Source organism: Schistocerca gregaria, chromosome 9, assembly GCF_023897955.1.
Source record: "Schistocerca gregaria isolate iqSchGreg1 chromosome 9, iqSchGreg1.2, whole genome shotgun sequence".
NCBI classification, from domain to species: Eukaryota; Metazoa; Arthropoda; class Insecta; order Orthoptera; family Acrididae; genus Schistocerca; species Schistocerca gregaria.
The window spans coordinates 178,167,315-178,187,214 of record NC_064928.1 but is presented as its reverse complement, the minus strand read 5'-3'; the positions used below and the strand labels follow the sequence as shown (position 1 = coordinate 178,187,214).

At 40.7% G+C, this 19,900-nt stretch overlaps 1 protein-coding gene across 1 annotated transcript in view; it reads right to left on the bottom strand.

Moving 5' to 3' along the window:
* LOC126292269 (uncharacterized) overlaps positions 1 to 3,029 on the bottom strand; it is an 80,205-nt gene extending 77,176 nt beyond the window's left edge. The window contains exon 1 of the mRNA XM_049986171.1: positions 2,791 to 3,029. The gene's annotated coding sequence lies outside the window, so the exon portion shown is untranslated. The remainder of the gene's footprint in view (positions 1 to 2,790) is intronic.
* Positions 3,030 to 19,900: the final 16,871 nt, after the last annotated feature.

Here is a 19,900-nt window from a genome sequence, read left to right as displayed (position 1 = left end):
AAGATCATCCTTTCTCCTGGTGTTATAGCTATTACTTTTGAACTGGGCTGGATTATTAACAACAAATTTCATAAGTGAATATATATACTGTGAGGATCCCTAGATCCTTAAATAGATGTCTGCAGGATGACCGTGGGTGGGCTCCAGCAATTATTCTGATTACACGTTTTTGAGCAATGAATACTTTTCTACTCAACGATGAATTATCCCAGAATATGATACCATACGAAAGCAGTGAATGAAAGTAGGCATAGTAAGCTAATTTACTGAGATTCTTATCACCAAAATTTGCAATAACCCTAATAGCATACATAGCCGAATTCAGACGTTTCAGTAGACCATCAATGTGTTGCTTCCAGTTTAACCTCTCATCAATGGACACACCTAAAAATTTTGAAAATTCTACCTTAGCTACAGACTTCTATTCAAAGTCTATATTTATTACTGGAGTTGTGCCATTTACTGTACGGAACTGTATATACTGTGTTTTATCAAAATTTAAAGAGAGTCCGTTTGCTGAGAACCACTTAATAATTTTGTGAAAAACATCATTTACAATTACATCACTTAGTTCTTGGTTTTTGATTGTTATTACTATACTTGTATCATCAGCAAAAAGAACTAACTTTGCATCTTCATCGATATGGAATAGTAAGTCATTAATGTATATCAAGAACAGTAAAGGACCTAAGACCGAACCCTGTGGGACCCTGTACTTGATAGCCCCCCAGTTTGGGGAATCAGCTGTTGTATTAACATTACATGAACCACTTATTTCAACTTTCTGCATTCTTCCAGTTAAGTATGAATTAAACCATTTGTGCACTGCCCCCCTCAAACCATAATGATTTAGCTTATCTAAAAGAATTTCATGATTTACACAGTCAAAGGCCTTTGAGAGATCACAAAAAATACCAATGGGTGATGTCCGGTTATTCAGAGCATTTAATATTTGATCAGTGAAAGCGTATATAGCATTTTCTGTTGAAAAGCCTTTCTGAAAACCAAACTGACATTTTGTTAGTACTTTATTTTTACAATATGGGAGGCTACTCTTGAATACATTACTTTCTCAAAAATTTTTGATAGAGCTGTCAGAAGAGAGATTGGGCAATAGTTGTTGACATCCGACGTATCCCCCTTTTTATGCAATGGTTTTACAATGGCATATTTCAGTCTATAGGGGAAAACGCCCTGCTCCAAAGAACTATTACATATGTGGCTGAGAATCCTACTTATCTGTGGGGAACAAGCTTTAAGTATCTTGCTGGAAATTCCATCAATTCCATAAGAGCTTTTACTTTTCAGTGAGTTTATTACTGATTTCAGAGGGAGAGGTTCGTAGAAATACAGTTGTTTCAAACAGCACAGGTATGGCCTCTTCTATTAGAAGCCTTGCCTCTTCTAGTGAAGATCTAGATCCTATTTTCTTGTAACTTTTGGAAAGATAATGGTATACAATACACTACATTTATGTAAAACACTGAGTTTAGACGTACAATATTTTAGGAGAGGAAAACATATTAAAAATAAGGAGTTACTTCCACTCACCATGTAGGGGAAGGAAATAGACAGGTCAGAAAATTCTAAAAAATACAGAAAAATAAAGGGGAGCAATGAAAAGGAACAGTTACTAGAAAGAAATACTGAGACCACAGACATTAATGTAAATTTTGGCCAGGTTGGTGGGGAGAATGGAACGCATGTTGTAAAGCCAACTGCGTACTTTTGAGAAATACAGAAGGCATTTGTGTGGTGAAACAGGTACTGGGGTCATGACTGTCACATTGTAGAGTATGCTCGTAACAGGATATTGTGTGTTGGCAGTATACACCCTTTGTCTATGTCCATTCATCCTAACTGATGACTTGGTGGCACTCGTACCAATGTAGAGGGCCAAACAATGTTTACATACCAGCTGGTAAACAACATGTGTTTTTCAAAAGGGGCTCTGCCTTTGATAGTATACCTGGTCAATTAAAACATTAAATACACTGATCTATTATCAATATATTATTATCAGTATAAACCCAGCCAGGAGACTACAGCATTACCTGGTGAGAAATGACTGTCAATCACACACACACACACACACACACACGGTGCAAGTGGTATCAGTGGGTTTACTGTCCGTGTGTAGAGTGAAGAGGGCATGTGATCTACCCGAGTTAGACTGAGGGCAGATTGTGATGGCCCGGAGGCTCAGGATGAAGAGAGAAACTGCACGACTTGTCAGGTGTTCAAGGAGTGCTGTGATGAGTGTCTTCAACACATGGCGAAGCCACGTCCTGGCATCAAGGGGTTGAGTGGCCATCACTCATTACAGATGTAGGACATCATAGGTGAAAGCCAAGGAAATTACTGCCCGATTAAGTGCATAAAATGCATACATACAGGCTCACATAAAATATAGCGCGATATTCTGGGGCGCGTTCTCCAGCTGCTACTAGTAATTTTAGAATCCAGGGCCATGAAAGTCAGTAATGGGATCAAACCTACAGAATCTTGCAAAATCCGTTTTCAGATAGCTGGAGATGGTAAACTGCACTGCTTTTAAATTTTGAAATATACATATGTTGATTGGTTGGTTTGGAGAGAAAGGGACCAAATATCAATCAGTCAGGGTACAAATATTATATAAAACATTTTGGATAAAATGATTTTCGGTATTGGGTCGCGTTATTGTAAACTACTAAATCAAGTAAACTGACAACGTTTCGGCCGATTTACTGCGGTGCCCTTTCACGAACTTGTACAAAGCAGTTGCAATGTATTGGGACCATAACCTACCCAATGCAGATATGAATAAGTTTTGTCCAACGTCTGTGGCACACTGAGATATCAGGTCACATAAACATATAAACAAAGACCTGTTGCCGTTACTATAAACATTTCCGGCATAAATGTACCGAGAATTAATTATGGATATTTCTTTCGACGTAGTTTTGCTGTCACAACTGTCAAACTAAAATCGGATTCGGTTAGCTACGCCGTCACAGCTGTTCTGTTTGTAAACTGAACATCGAGCTGCAGCAGGGTTGCCAGCTGTGAAATACAATTTCCTCCTATTTTGCATTTGAATTTCCCCTAAATAAGGTCAAAAATGCCTAAATAGTTTAACAAAATAAATCGCTATATTATTTATGTTTTGGGGAGGGGGGTGAAGGGGCAGTGGATAGGAGTGACTGGAACCAATTAAATAACCGTAACACTTTCGACGGCGCAACCGTGTATTGCAATTCTGGAGTGTATTCTAGTGTCCGATAATAAGAATTTTACGCTTTGAGCAGTTACGTCAAACCAGAGGCAAGCTGTGAAGTAGCGCAAATTTATAACAATAATTATCGAAACTCCCTGGCAGATTAAAACTGTGTGCTGGACCGAGACTCGAACTCGGGACCTTAGCCTTTCGCGGGCAAGTGCGCTACCAATTGAGCTACCCAAGCACGACTCACGCCCCCTCCTCACAGCTTTACTTCTGCCAGTACCCCGTCTCCTACCTTCGATACTTTACTGAAGCTCTCCTGTGAACCTTGTAGAACTAGCACTCCTGCAAGAGAGGATATTGCGGATACATGGCTTAGCCACAGCCTGAATTATTGAATATGTCGAGGCCACCGCTGGAAAGTGGGGTTTTGGACCGGATGAAACTAAAATGTACCACAATAATGGAAAAATGAAATAAATAACGATGTATTACAAACAGCAGCATGAAATGTTAAAAAACCGGCACAGGAATCATGTAGAGCGTTTAAAATTAGTTATGACTTTTGACGTTTGGCTGACCGGAGCGGGACATGACGCCGTTGCCTAGGTAACATCAATGGCGAGCTGGCCTTCCCTACTACACGGCCAGCGGTTCGTCTGTTAAAGTACCCCTATTGGCAAACTATGAGTAAACAGCACCACGTGGTATCACTCTGTAGATGCGTCAACGTTTCGATACCTCAAAACATTTATGAGATACGAGGAATTTGTGAATATTACATCCTCGTTTTTTCACTGAGGTCGTGCCAGAGCGCTCTATGTACATTCCACTTGCTCAACTTTGGAAACAGACAGTGATATCCTGCCAAATTTAAAGAGAAATTTAATATATTATCTACATTTAATACACAGCAACACGCAACAAACACAAATTCATGACGAAACCTATTTTCCATGGTAAACTAACAATTTCTTGTAGTAATTTATCTACTAGCGAAATATCACAATAACTATGACCATTAACGAAATGATGAGTGGTTCGTCATGAATCTGACGACTTCAAGTGAGGATATAAAAATTTATTACTGAATAGTTTGTTTAAAATCGTTTCAGAAAGATCGCAGATATAACAATAACTATGACTATTAACGAAATAACAAGTGGTTCATCATGAATCTGATGACTTCAACTACAGGATGTGAAAGTTTATTAGTGAATAGTTTGTTTAAAATCGTTACACGAAGATAGCAGATCGGACAGCTTGCTGTTCATGCAGTGAAGCGACCCTGCCAAGTTCCGCGTGTGGCCATCTGCAACACACATTGTCAACTACGCTTCCCTCCACTCGCTCCATGCTGAACTGTCAAAAGTCGCAACTCATTTTAAACGCACTATAGTCGTAAAAAAGCCAGTACACAGATAACGAAAATTTGCCATAAGTAACTAATATTGAAATCGGTAACTAGAACTGAACGACATACATTCTCCAATATTAGATGACGATGATGATGTTTGGATTGTGGGGCGCTCAACTGCGCGGTTATCAGCGCCCGTAAAAATTCCAATATTAGTCACTTTTTCACAGTACTTCAGAGAACAGTTACAAGTTCAGAAATTCTGTTACATTTAAGTGCACACATATGATGCAAAAATGATCTAAATAATGAAGCATGCAACAGTTGTAATCGGTAATTATAAATTACCTCTTATACAGATTAATACTAGTTATCGATTCCAATATTTGTCATTTTATTGCAGTAGTTTACAAAGCAATTACAAATTCTGAAATGCTATTTTTTCATTTTATACACCGGCCGGAAAAATGATTTAACTATAATCAAACATGGAAGTGTTGGAATCGGTAAATAGAATTACACTCCTGGAAATGGAAAAAAGAACACATTGACACCGGTGTGTCAGACCCACCATACTTGCTCCGGACACTGCGAGAGGGCTGTACAAGCAATGATCACACGCACGGCACAGCGCACACACCAGGAACCGCGGTGTTGGCCATCGAATGGCGCTAGCTGCGCAGCATTTGTGCACCGCCGCCGTCAGTGTCAGCCAGTTTGCCGTGGCATACGGAGCTCCATCGCAGTCTTTAACACTGGTAGCATGCCGCGACAGCATGGTCGTGAACCGTATGTGCAGTTGACGGACTTTGAGCGAGGGCGTATAGTGGGCATGCGGGAGGCCAGGTGGAGGTACCGCCGAATTGCTCAACACGTGGGGCGTGAGGTCTCCACAGTACATCGATGTTGTCGCCAGTGGTCGCCGGAAGGTGCACGTGCCCGTCGACCTGGGACCGGACCGCAGCGACGCACGGATGCACGCCAAGACCGTAGGATCCTACGCAGTGCCGTAGGGGACCGCACCGCCACTTCCCAGCAAATTAGGGACACTGTTGCTCCTGTGGTATCGGCGAGGACCATTCGCAACCGTCTCCATGAAGCTGGGCTACGGTCCCGCACACCGTTAGGCCGTCTTCCACTCACGCCCCAACATCGTACAGCCCGCCTCCAGTGGTGTCGCGACAGGCGTGAATGGAGGGACGAATGGAGACGTGTCGTCTTCAGCGATGAGAGTCGCTTCTGCCTTGGTGCCAATGATGGTCGTATGCGTGTGTGGCGCCGTGCAGGTGAGCGCCACAATCAGGACTGCATACGACCAAGGCACACAGTGCCAACACCCGGCATCATGGTGTGGGGAGCGATCTCCTACACTGGCCGTACACCTCTGGTGATCGTCGAGGAGACACTGAATAGTGCACGGTACATCCAAACCGTCATCGAACCCATCGTTCTACCATTCCTAGACCGGCAAGGCAACTTGCTGTTCCAACAGGACAATGCACGTCCGCATGTATCCCGTGCCACCCAACGTGCTCTAGAAGGTGTAAGTCAACTACCCTGGCCAGCAAGATCTCCGGATCTGTCCCCCATTGAGCATGTTTGGGACTGGATGAAGCGTCGTCTCACACGGTCTGCACGTCCAGCACGAACGCTGGTCCAACTGAGGCGCCAGGTGGAAATGGCATGGCAAGCCGTTCCACAGGACTACATCCAGCATCTCTACGATCGTCTCCATGGGAGAATAGCAGCCTGCATTGCTGCGAAAGGTGGATATACACTGTACTAGTGCCGACATTGTGCATGCTCTGTTGCCTGTGTCTATGTGCCTGTGGTTCTGTCAGTGTGATCATGTGATGTATCTGACCCCAGGAATGTGTCAATAAAGTTTCCCCTTCCTGGGACAATGCATTCACGGTGTTCTTATTTCAATTTCCAGGAGTGTAGCTTAATTGTAGTTACCGATTCTAATATTTGTTCCTTTTTGTGAATTTCAGTTATTTGTGTACTGGTTTTTCTTTTAGGATTTCTGTGTCGGTTTCTCCACATTTTATGCTACTGTCTTTTTATGTTTCATATATATTATTTATTTATTTCATTTTCCTGTTGTGTTAAATTTTAGTTTCTCCTCGTCCAGAACCCCCACTTTCCTGCAGTACTCCCATTAGATTTAATAAAGATTATTAAAAATTGACGCTGTTTCTTGGTATTACGACTTCATAATGCTCTATACTGGTACTGTAATGAATTTAAAGGTTCTCTCTGTTTAAGTAACGATAATAATTTATTTCAGATATGTATTTTCTCTTTTTCTGTTTTTATTTACGATGGCTGACTGAAAAGTAATGCCTCCACCAGTCGTAACTCTTCAACGGTTGGCAACATTGGTATGCGGCAGGTACTGGCTTGTTCCGTAGCTTCTTTTCTACCGCTCCAGTTGGCAGGAAGCCTTACCATTTAATAGTTGTGTTGTTACAGTGTAAAGTATGGAACTCTGAGCAGACGGTCGGTCAATGTGATTTAAACAACGTGCAGTTACTGAATTCTTGACAGCAGAAGGTGTCACCCCAAAGGAGATTCATCAGAGAATGAAAACAGTTTCTGGTGATTTTGTTGATTGATTAATTTGCGTCGTTGGGGGAGTGAGTTTAAAGATGTTGAGGGTGGAACATCTGACATGCATGTCAAACAAAGAGTTGGTTATCCTGTGACAGCAACCACCGAGTTTCACAAGCAAAAATGTTGAAAGATGGATTCAGTACGATCGTCGTATCACTCAAATGGTTCAAATGGCTCTGAGCACTATGGGAATTAACATCTGAGGTCATCAGTCTCCTAGAACTTAGAACTACTTAAACCTAACTAACCTAAGGACATCACACACATCCATGCCGGAGGCAGGATAGGAACCTGCGACCGTAGCGGTCGCGCGGTTCCAGACTGAAGCGCCTAGAACCGCTCGGCCACAACGGCCGGCCGTATCACTCACAGAGAAATTGCAAACACAATCGAATTTCACAAGAAAGTGTGCATAAAATTATTGCTTTCCTGGGCTACAGGAAGATCTGTGCACAATGGGTATCCTGGATGCTGACTCCTGAAATGAAAGTGCACATACTTGAAATTTGACAGGAACTCTTCTTGCATTATGAGAATGAAGATGCACAGCAGTAACATCAACATTGCTTTCATTGTCTGATGAATCTCCTTTGGTGTGACACCTGCTCTTGTTAAGAATTCAATGACTGCACTTTGCTTAAATCGCATTGACTGACCATCTGCGCAGGATTCCATACTTGATATTGTAACAACACAACCGTTCAATGCTAAGGCTTCCCACCCCGTGGAGCTGTAGACAAGAGGCTACAGAACAAGCCACATACCAATGCTGCCAACTGTTGAAGAGTTACGAAGATTTAGACATTACTTTTCAGTTAGCTCTCGTATTTTCGTTACCTTTAAGTCTTTTCGACATAATTCGTGAACTGTGATTGAATATTATTGACTGCTACATTCATTTATTTCGAACAAGATCAGTTAGTTTCAAAGATTGTCTATACCTAACATATTTTGTTGACATACCTCTTGTGGGTCCCGAGGAATTGCTTCATGTCATCAGAAAGGCTGAAAGTGTGACAGTGTTGCCTGGTACTAGATCTGTAAGCAGCTCTATTGACATAAATGACGTCAGTCACCTGTTGTCCCCAGCCTTTATATGGACCTGCCCTCAGCTGTTATTTTGAAATGTCAAGTCAATACAGACTGCTTGAATGAAGCTGTCGTTATGAGAATTAAATGTAGAAACAAGTTTCAAATGCGAACAATCTCCATTATGATGACATACTAATCCGCAGCGTAGACAGTTACAGAGTAGAGTCTTATGTGATTGATTGAAGTGAATTGATTACGAATTATTAGTTGAATGGCAGAGTGATTGTATTATGCCTTCAGGACAATGTCTCTAAATGAGACTTACTAATGTAACTACCACTTAGACGTTTGCAATACTTAACTAGGAATTTGTCTTTGCATCCATATCAACAGTAATAAATGCGGAAAAACGGGTCAAATGCGGTAAGAGATATGTAGTGGAACGCCCCTTGCATTTTTGTAGTTTGTGTCCGATATATGTACGTAATATGCATCAAACACACATCGGATGCTTGTTCATTGTCTTAATGTATATTTTCGGGCTTGACCTAGTAATTTTATTTTTTATTATAAAAAGTGAGTTAAATGTGGAAAAAATCATTTAAATATGGCGCAAACAAAATATTAGGCAATGCCGCACATATGTCTGTTACCACCACCTTTATTTCTCATTTTCTGAGTTCCACAACTGACAACATAGTTATCACTTTTCAACGTAATGTAGGCTTCAGACTACGCTACAGAAAAGCTTTTTACTCCAGCCAAGGTTTCTAGGGAAGGGGGCGGGGGGGGGAAGGGATCCAATATAGTGCTCTAGCCCACATATGTGCTCTTTCCCAATCTGTGCTACTGATATGGTTACATTTTGATTGTTGATGTGTAAACAAACAGCTACATACCAATCACATTTTCCAATATGTAGTTCCTCAAAATGCACTTCATTTTTATGTCGCATCTTGATACACAGAGCCTAATGAGGAATTATTAACAGATCTTAGCTGATTTAAGACTGTTATAGATGCAAGTCACTGATTGTCAGAGTGTATCAGGTACAGTTAAATGTAAAACAAAACATGTGAAATAAATCACGAAGCTTTAGGTCAGTATCAACTAATATTTTTTGATGTAGAAGGCAGTCACAATTTTATTCCGAAAAACACTATATACGCAAGTAACCAAATGGTGCATGACGGTGGGTACCTTGTTCCTCTCAAATAATTTTCTTCTCTATTCCACTCACAAATAGACTGAGGGAAGAAAGGCTATCTATAAACCTCAATATGAGCCCTAATTTCTCATATCCTCATAGTCCTTAAGTGAAATATACATCGGTGGTGGTGGGACTGTTCTCCAGTCAGCTTCAAACGCAGGTTCTCCAAATTTTCTCAATAGTGTTCCACAAAAAAAAAAAAAAAAAGTCTTCTGTCTAGGGATTCTCATATGAATTCACTAAGGATATTCATAATATTCACATGTTGTTTGAACCTACTGATAACCTACCTAGCAGCCTGCCTCTGAGTTGCTTCAATAGTTCGTTTAATCTGATTTGGTGGGAATCTGAAAGACACTGAGCAGTACACGTAAATGGATCACGATAGTGTTCTACACAGGTGGTCTAAGTGACCTTCCGCTCATTCCCAACCCTCCAAAACCTATCTATCATCCCAGAGGAAGGAACTAATAGTTCTAAAATCAATAAATAGCTTTTTATGCAAGTGCTGTTTTTGTCTCAGACTTCATACAAAGCTTTTCATAATTTTTCAAAGAGTACTGTCAGCCTTACATATAATAGTAATGTTAACCAGAAGACGCATCCTTCAGTCCAAACATTGTGCTTAATTATAATTAATTATAGAAGGAGAGGCTTAGAAAATAATCCTTTACTTCATATTTTTTAACATCTTGGGATTTCCAGTTTTCTGCCTGATGTGTAGCAGCAACCTGTTAAAGACTTTTGTATCAGAATGTAAAATTCGATTTAGAATTGTAGACCGAGACATTGTTTTTACTTCCAGTATTTTTGAAATTCATTTCACTGAACATAGTAACATTACACCTGTTATTAACAACAAATATTATTAGGGAGTAAATATACTGAAATTGAAGTGTAAGACTCCTGAGGACCCTGAAGAGGTTCCTGTTAAGATACTCAGCTATCAGTTTTACACAATAGTTTTACTCACATGGATAAAAAGTTCTATTAACTTTCCCTGTAAAATTTTATAAGATCAGAAGCTTTCCATAACAGCCTCCATCACCATAATGTTTGAAATACAGCATTATAATTACGTGGTTGAAATATCTAGACATAATGCAGCAAAGTGATATGAAATGGAACAGAGATGTAAGGGTTGTAATACAAAGGGCATTAATGGTTGACTTAAGTTTATTTGGAGATACTTGGAAAAGTGTGATTCATCTGTAAAGGACTCCGCACATAGGACACTAGTGCGACACATTCTTGAGTACTGCTAGAGTGTTTGGGATCACCAACAGACTGGATTAAAGGAAAATGTGGAAACAAGTTAGAGGTGGGCTGCTACATTTGTTACTGGTAGTTTTCGACAACGTGCAAGTGTTATGGAGATGATTTGGGAACTCAAATGGGAATCGAGACAGGGAAAACAATGTTGTTTATGAGGAACACTACTGAAAAAAAATTAGGGAACTTGCATTTGAAGCTGACTGCAGAATTCTTTTACTGGCACCAATGTACATTTAACGTAAGTCCCACAAATATAAGATGAGAAAAATTAGAGCTCATACAGAGGCATGTAGAAAGTCGTTTTCCCCTCGCTCTATTTGTGAGTGGCACAGGAAAGGAAATTAATAAAATCTTCTCAGTTTTCAAGTCATGTCAAATTGAAACTCTGAGGAAAGAAAATGACTAGTAATTGTACAAGATACCCTCTGCCACACAATATATGGTGACTTACAGAATACGTGTGTAGATGCAAAACCATGTTAAGTTTTTCTCTGCAATTTTTCTTTCTTACCACATTTGAAATTGTGTTCAAATATTATCTTCTATATTCCTATATACTAACTTGTGTGTGCATCTCATCTGTTCCCGCCAATTTGAGGGGGTTCGGGTGGGACGGCAGCACAGCTCTAGGACAAAGAAATTCCCGTCATTTTGAAATTCCCGCCAAAAGGGTAGGTGGCAGAGGGGCAGGGGAGGGGCTGAGGACCCATGTGGCAGCTGGAGAAAACACATGAAATCATATGGGGTGGAGCAAATTAATTGTTAATATCAATTTGATATTATTAATATCAATTTGATATCAAATCAGCACCCATTCTGCCCTTACTCCACTACTACTCTGACATGCAGTTAGTTCCAAACACAACTGTTCTCATTAGAGAGATTGTCTGTTTCTTAAAAAAAACATTGAAAAAAATCGTGTCATGCCTTGAGGAAATATCGCAATGGTCACATTTTTTAAGTGATACCTCCAGCTTAACCTCTAGTGCCCTTTATATGCAATCAGCATTGGAGAATTCATGGTAGCACTCACGTGTCTTGCTGATGTGCTGAGCCAAACATTAGCTCTCAGCAGGTTTTTCAAAAAAGAGACTATTTATGGTAGCAAAGCAACTGAGATCTTGGCCGATACTTTCACATTTTAGAAAACAAAGCGAGAAAATGTGATTGCAGAATCCAGCCTGCTGGATGATCAAGCGAAAAAACTGGCAGATGATATAGGAAGCATCGTTCTAACACCCAGGATCACGCCTTGACACGTTAATTGGTCCAATGTGACTCCATAAAGTACTGAAAGCTTTATCTCTATTCTTGACACAATAAACACTGATCTAGAACACAGATTCTCTAAAGACGTTCTCGGTATCCACTGGGTGTTACAAAAAGGTACGGCCAAACTTTCAGGAAACATTCCTCACACACAAATAAAGAAAATATGTTATGTGGAAATGTGTCCGGAAACGCTTAATTTCCATGTTAGAGCTCATTTTAGTTTCGTCAGTATGTACTGTACTTCCTAGATTCACCGCCAGTTGGCCCAATTGAAAGAAGGTAATGTTGACTTCGGTGCTTGTGTTGACATACGACTCACTGCTCTACAGTACTAGCATCAAGCACATCAGTACGTAGCATCAACATGTTAGTGTTCATCACGAACGTGGTTTTGCAGCCAGTGCAATGTTTACAAATGCGGAGTTGGCAGATGCCCATTTGATGTATGGATTAGCACGGGGCAATAGCCGTGGCGCAATACGTTTGTGTCGAGACAGATTTCCAGAACGAAGGTGTGCCGACAGGAAGACGTTCGAAGCAATTGATCGGCGTCTTAGGGAGCACGGATCATTCCAGCCTATGCCTCGCGACTGGGGAAGACCTAGAACGACGAGGACACCTGCAATAGACGAGGCCATTCTTCGTGCAGTTGACGATAACCCTAATGTCAGCGTCAGACAAGTTGCTGCTGTACACGGTAACGTTGACCATGTCACTGTATGGAGAGTGCTACGGGAGAACCAGTTGTTTCCGTACCATGCGCAGCGTGTGCAGGCACTATCAGCAGCTGATTGGCCTCCACGGGTACACTTCTGCGAATGGTTCATCCATCAATGTAATCCTCATTTCAGTGCAAATGTTCTCTTTACGGATGAGGCTTCATTCCAACGTGATCAAATTGTAAATTTTCACAATCAACATGTGTGGGCTGACGAGAATCCGCACGCAATTGTGCAATCACGTCATCAACACAGATTTTCTGTGAACGTTTGGGCAGGCATTGTTGGTGATGTCTTGATTGGGCCCCATGTTCTTTCACCTACGCTCAATGGAGCACGTTGCCATGATTTAATGCGGGATGCTCTACCTGTGCTGCTAGAACATGTGCCTTTACAAGTATGACACAAGATGTGGTTCATGCACGATGGAGCTCCAGCACATTTCAGTCGAGGTGTTTGTACGCTTCTCAACAACAGATTCGGTGACCGATGGATTGGTAGAGGCGGACCAATTCCATGGCCTCCGTGCTCTCCTGACCTCAACCCTCTTGACTTTCATTTATGGGGGCATTTGAAAGCTCTTGTCTACGCAACCCCGGTACTAAATGTAGAGACTATTCGTGCTCGTATTGTGGACGGCTGTGATACAATACGCCATTCTCCAGGGCTGCAGCAGCGCATCAGGGATTCCATGCGACGGAGGGTGGATGCATGTATCCTCACCAACGGAGGACATTTTGAACATTTCCTGTCATAAAGTGTTTGAAGTCACGATGGTTCGTTCTGTTGCTGTGTGTTTCCATTCCATGATTAATGTGATTTGAGGGGAAGTAATAAAACCAGCTCTAACATGGAGATTAAGCGTTTTCGGACACATGTCCACATAACATATTTTCTTTCTTTGTGAGTGAGGAATGTTTCCTGAAAGTTTGGCCGTACCTTTTTGTAACACCCTGTAAAACCTCAACACGCTTCTACGAAAGATCTGATCACCTTCATCAGTGTCATTGGAGTCAGTCATTAAGGATGCAGAAACTACTGGATTCAAAGTACTTCAATGTAACGGCAGAATTGTACGGCGTAGCGGACAGAGTCAGAGTTGCCCCACTGTGCGCTTATCACGCGGAATGCTGACAGGAAATACAATCTGAGTGGCGCGCTGTGGGTGTACACAGCCACCTACTATGAAGAGCAGTCTGAGACGGGCCAGTTGCGAACATGTATCGCTCTCGACACAGTGATGACGGGTTACCAGACGCGCGTAATGCATTGTCGCACCGTCTTTATTAACAACTACCGCCCACGCATCCCATCCTAACAGCAAATGGACGCAATCACATTTTACCCGCCCGTCCAAAAGACCGCGTTAGAAAAGTAGTAGTAGTAGTAGTAGTAGTAGTAGTTTTATTCATCCGTAGATCTCTTTTTACATGGATATAGGACATGCCAAAGTATTTACAAGCTTAGATCAATTTACAATAAGCTAATTCGTATACACATATATTTACAGACTTCTAGTTAGAGACAATCATTAGATTTTACTCCTGGTATACAATAATTTATTTACAAATAACTCATTAAATAATGTAATGCCACACTATTCACTCATATTTCACTATCAGTCTCTGCACACACTATACACACATTGTTTCATAACACTTCACTCACTACATACACACACACACACACACACACACACACACACACACACACACACACACACACACACACACAGGTGATCCTTGGGCCATTTTCTGTACTGCAAGTTCCCATTTGCTATCCTGAAAAACTGAGTCAGCATCCCTTCATAATGAGTGAGATGTTGAGCTCAGAAAGAGGAAGAGGTGTTAGTATTGTGCTATGCATAGCTTGAGGGGAGAGTGTCTCTAGAAAGGAAAAAAGAAGAAAAATAATAAAGTGAAGGTGTTATGTGGAATATTGGATGTTTTATAATCATCATTATTATTATTATTTGTTTGTATAACTTTTTTTATCAAACCCCTACTCTGCTTTATCTAAGTAATCCTTCAATGTATAAAATGTATTGCATAACAGGTACTTTTTAGCTGCCTTCTTAAATAAGTGTATTTTTGAAATTTCTTTAATCTCTTTTGGTAATTTATTGTACAGTTTTATTCCTTGGTAGAAAATGCTGTTTTGAGTTTTATGTTTATTTTTTCTTGGTAAATGTAAGTTGAGTCTATCTCTTGTTGCATGGTCATGGACAGAGCTGTTTGTGCAGTAATTGCCAATGTTACTTTTGATGTGTACAACTGACTGGTAAATGTGTTCACATGGAGCAGTTAAAATACCCAGTGTTTTGAACAGATCTTTACAATGAGCTCGACTACTATTTCTAGTTATTATTCTTATGGCTCTTTTCTGGAGTTTGAAAATTGTGTTCATATTTTGTGGATTTGTTCCCCAAAAAAGAATGCCATAGCTAAGAATTGAGTGTACATATGAATAATATGTAACTAAAAGACACTGCATGTTACACACAGATGATAGAATCCTAAGGGCATAACATGCTGATGACATTCTGTTTGCAAGTACCTTTGTGTGTTCACACCACCTCAGCTGAGAGTCAATATTCATTCCTAGAAATTTTGCATTTGTTACACAGTCTATAGAGGTGCCATCTACATTTAATTTAACATTGTCATTTTTCCTCTTCAAACTGAAGTTCATGGCATTAGTTTTCTTTATGTTTAATGTCAATTTGTTGCTTATTGACCAATCGTAAACTTCCTTGAGAGTTTCATTTGCTTTCTCGGTAAGGAGTTCTCTTGTTCTCTCAGTGACTATAATATTGCTGTCATCAGCGAAGAGAATTTTCTCACCATGAGTAACACTACTGGGAAAGTCATTGATGTATATCAGGAATAGTATTGGTCCTAATATACTACCTTGTGGAACTCCTATATTAATATGTTTTGGTTCTGATAAGTATTTTACTAAATGTTTAGATCTATTTGAAGTATGTGTTATCTCTACTCTTTGTACCCTATCTGTTAGGTATGATCGAAACCAGTCATTAGCTACCCCTCTTATTCCTAATGCTTCTAATTTATTTAATAGAATCTTGTGGTCGACTGTACCAAAAGCCTTAGAAAGATCCAAAAATATGCCTGTGACACACTCATCTTTATCAAGAGCATTAAGTACAACTTTTGTGAATTCTACTATGGCTGACTCCGTATTTTTGCCACTTCGAAAACCAAACTGTGATTTGCTTAAAAGATTGTATTTATTCAGATAATTCATTAATCTGTCTTTCATAATTGCTTCTATTATTTTTGAGAATGCTGACAGCAGGGAAATGGGTCGGTAATTTTCTATGTCTTCTGCATTACCTTTCTTAAGCAAAGGTACAACTCTTGCCTGTTTTAGCTGCTCTGGAAATGTCCCTGATGTGAAGGATTCATTTATTATATTTGTTAATGGGCCTTGTATAATCCCTATGCATTGTTTCAGTACACACATTGGTACATCATCTAAGCCTTCTGACTTTTTATTTTTTAGCTTTTGAATAGTTTTATTGACTTCATTCTCTGTGGTTGGAAGTAACATCATTGTATCTAGTGCAACAATTTTTGCAGGTGTTATATTTGTTTTGGGGAATTTTTGCTGTAACTTCTCTGCCATACTTGAAAAGGTGTTGGATTATTTTCGGAAAACTACAGTCCTGAAAAGTGTAGCGATGTGTAAACTTAACATCGAAGCATCTTTACGACAACACAACAAGCAACAGCAGCCAAGGATATCGTCCGACAACACGAGGACATCCAGCGCTGGAATTCAGGTTCCTATACTCTGTTGTTGTGGTCTTCAGTCTTGAGACTAGTTTGATGCAGCTCTCCATGCTACTCTATCCTGTGCAAGCTTCTTCATCTCCCAGTATCTACTGCAGCCTACATCCTTCTGAATCTGCTTATTGTATTCATCTCTTGGTCTCCCTCTACGATTTTTACTCTCCACGCTGCCCTCCAATACTAAATTGGTGATCCGTCGATGTCTCAGAACATGTCCTACCAACTGATCCCTTCTTCTAGTCAAGTTGTGCCACAAACTCCTCTTCTCCCTAATTCTATTCAATACCTCATCATTAGTTATGTGATAAACCCATCTAATCTTCAGCATCCTTCTGTAGCACATTTCGAAAGCTTCTATTCTCTTCTTGTCTAAGCTATTTATCGGCCACGTTTCGCTTTCATACATGGCTACACTCCACACAAATACTTTCAGAAACGACTTCCTGACACTTAAATCTATACTCGATGTTAACAAAGTTCTCTTCTTCAGAAACGCTTTCCTTACAATTGCCAGTCTACATTTCATATCCTCTCTACTTCGACCATCGTCAGTTATTTTGCTCCCCAAATAGCAAAACTCCTTTACTACTCTAAGTGTCTCATTTCCTAATCTAATTCCCTCAGCATCACCCGAGTTAATTTGACTACATTCCATTATCCTCGTCTTGCTTTTGTTGATATTCATCTTAGACCCTCCTTGCAAGACTCTGCCCATTCCGTTCAACTGCTCTTCCAAGTCCTTTGCTGTCTCTGACAGAATTACAATGTCATCGGCGAACCTCAAAGTTTTTATTTCTTCTCCATGGATTTTAATACCTACTCCGAACTTTTCTTTTGTTTCCTTTATTGCTTGCTCAATATACAGATTGAATAACATCGGGGATACGCTACAACCCTGTCTCACTCCCTTCCCAACCACTGCTTCCCTTTCATATCCCTCGACTCTTATAACAGCCATCTGCTTTCTGTACAAATTGTAAATAGGCTTTCGCTCCCTGTATTTTACCCCTGCCACCTTCAGAATTTGATTGGCTTAAAACGAAACGCAACGATGGATTTAAAATTTTTCTGTATTGATTGACCGGATAGACTGCATTCAAAATGGCAGACGCAAACGCGAGTAACACGGTCGATCTCCAAACCGTTATAGAACTACAAAGAGAGATCCAACAATTAAAAGCGAGCCTCCTGGTTGATTTGTCACATGACGGCACCTCTGTTCCAATAAAGAATTTTTCACTGTTGAAATCTGTACCAGTGTTCAGCGGAAAACCTGAGGAAGATGTGAAAGTATTTTTTTCGGAAACTCGAAGGCCCAGCTCTATTGGGTTCGTGGACTGATTCAGATAAGCTAGCAGTTGCTAAATTGAGAATCCAAGGAGCCGCTCAAGATTTCATAAGCGCGGAGCCGATTTGCGTGAAAACAGAAGTTTACAATGATTTTAAAAAGGTAGTGGTTCAGAGGTTCAAACGCAAAAAATGCAATCAGATTCTACCGTGAGCAACTTCATAATTTGCGCATGCGGCGTGACGAATCTATCGAGCAATTCGCTGATAGAATACGAAACATAAATGCTCAGACTCACGAGCTTGTAGAGGACGAAAATGAGAAGCGGATCCAGCTTTTCGAAGGCGATCAGAGAGCACTTGATGCATTATTCATCCATGGGTTGTGTGGGGAAGGAGTAAACAAAGAAGTCAGACTCGCACGCTGTAAAAGATTTCAAGAAGCAGTAGAGAACAGGACCTGCCACAGCTATGGGATACAGGGTCACTTAGTGAGGAACTGTCGCAACCAAAAGAAACCATATGTGAGCAGTAGACAACTCGGCAGATCTTTAAACTAGTGCGGGGACGTACGTGCCACCACAGCGTCCGCTCCTTGCCCGAGGCAGTGATTCCTTTTAGTGCAGCTGAAAATAAATTCGATTATGACTTCGTGATAGGTGCTGTTTATCGCGGAAAAAATATTAAATTATTGATCGACACGGGAGCACAGACCTCATTGATGTGGTGTTCTATAGACTAAAGGGACAATCTGAGGCCGCCAATGTTTAATGTGCAGGTGCTAACGGTGGGAAACTACGTAACTATGGAGAACTTGACGTAGAATTGTGCCTAGGCCAGGACAAATACACAGCAACTGTGCAAGTGGTTTCTAATAATGAAACGCGCTACGATGGTATACTTGGATTTAATTTCTTATCCGCTGACGGGGCACAAATATTTGTCGCAGAAGGAAGGATCAGACTAGGTCGTAACAATTACAACCTGGAAAATCATTCTTCATGTCGCACTCAAAGGTGGCGAAATTCTGATGTTGAGGGACCGATCACGCCGACCGACGCATCAATTAGAAACCTCCGAGTCGAAGCACAAATTACTCAGTAAGAGCAAGTTCCTCACGGAACAGGAAAGACAATCCATGTTGAAGTAAAGTCACCACTGATCAGAAAAGGAGCTCTGTTGTTGACCAAACGGCCGGAAAATTGTGAATTACTGAACACAATGCATTTTTATGTTGCCCGAATAATAGGCGTAGCTACAATGCTGAGGCCGAACGTGGCGAAAGTCCCAATAACAACAACGAATATGAGATGTCGTTTTGCCACGAGGGACGAAGGTTGCTAAAGTGTCGAGCATAACTAAAGATGATGTAATACCGATTCCAAGCGAAGCAGCAGATGTAGCAGCCACGGAAACAGATTCTTGTAGTGATACTGAAACATTGAAACAAGGAGCTGAAAGTGAAATCGAATTAAAGAACAAAATTTGGAAGAAGATTGAACATTTGTCATCTGATGATCAGAAGATTTTTAGCACCTGTTTTTTAGAGTATTCAGATCTTTTCAGAGAACGTTCAAATTTACCTGTTACTCACTTAGCTCAGCATCGCATCCACACTGGAAATGCAGCACCAATCATGCATAAGCCTTACCGAATTCCATTCAGTCAAAGAAAATTGGTCGAAGATATGGTCAAGGAACAACTAGAGGCCGGAATTATAAACCAAGAGATCCTGCTGGTCCACCATGGTCATCACCAGTGGTCCTAGTAAAGAACAAATCTGTTGCGGGCGAACCACAGATCCGATTTTGCGTTGATTACTGAGCTTTAAATGCCGTCACCAAACCAGACATTTACCCGTTACCAAACTTGGTAGAAATCCTGGACTATTTGGGCAGATGTCGCATATTCTCAGTCTGTGATCTAACTAGCAGATACCACCAATTAACAGTGCATCCAGATGATAAAGCAAAATCTTGATTTGTAACTGAAACAGGAGTGTACAAATACCTCTGTATGCCCTCTGGACTACGTAACGCCCCAGCTACCTTCCAACGCCTAATGGATTCTGTTTTACACAGGCTCACTCCAACACAAGCTGTTGTATACCTT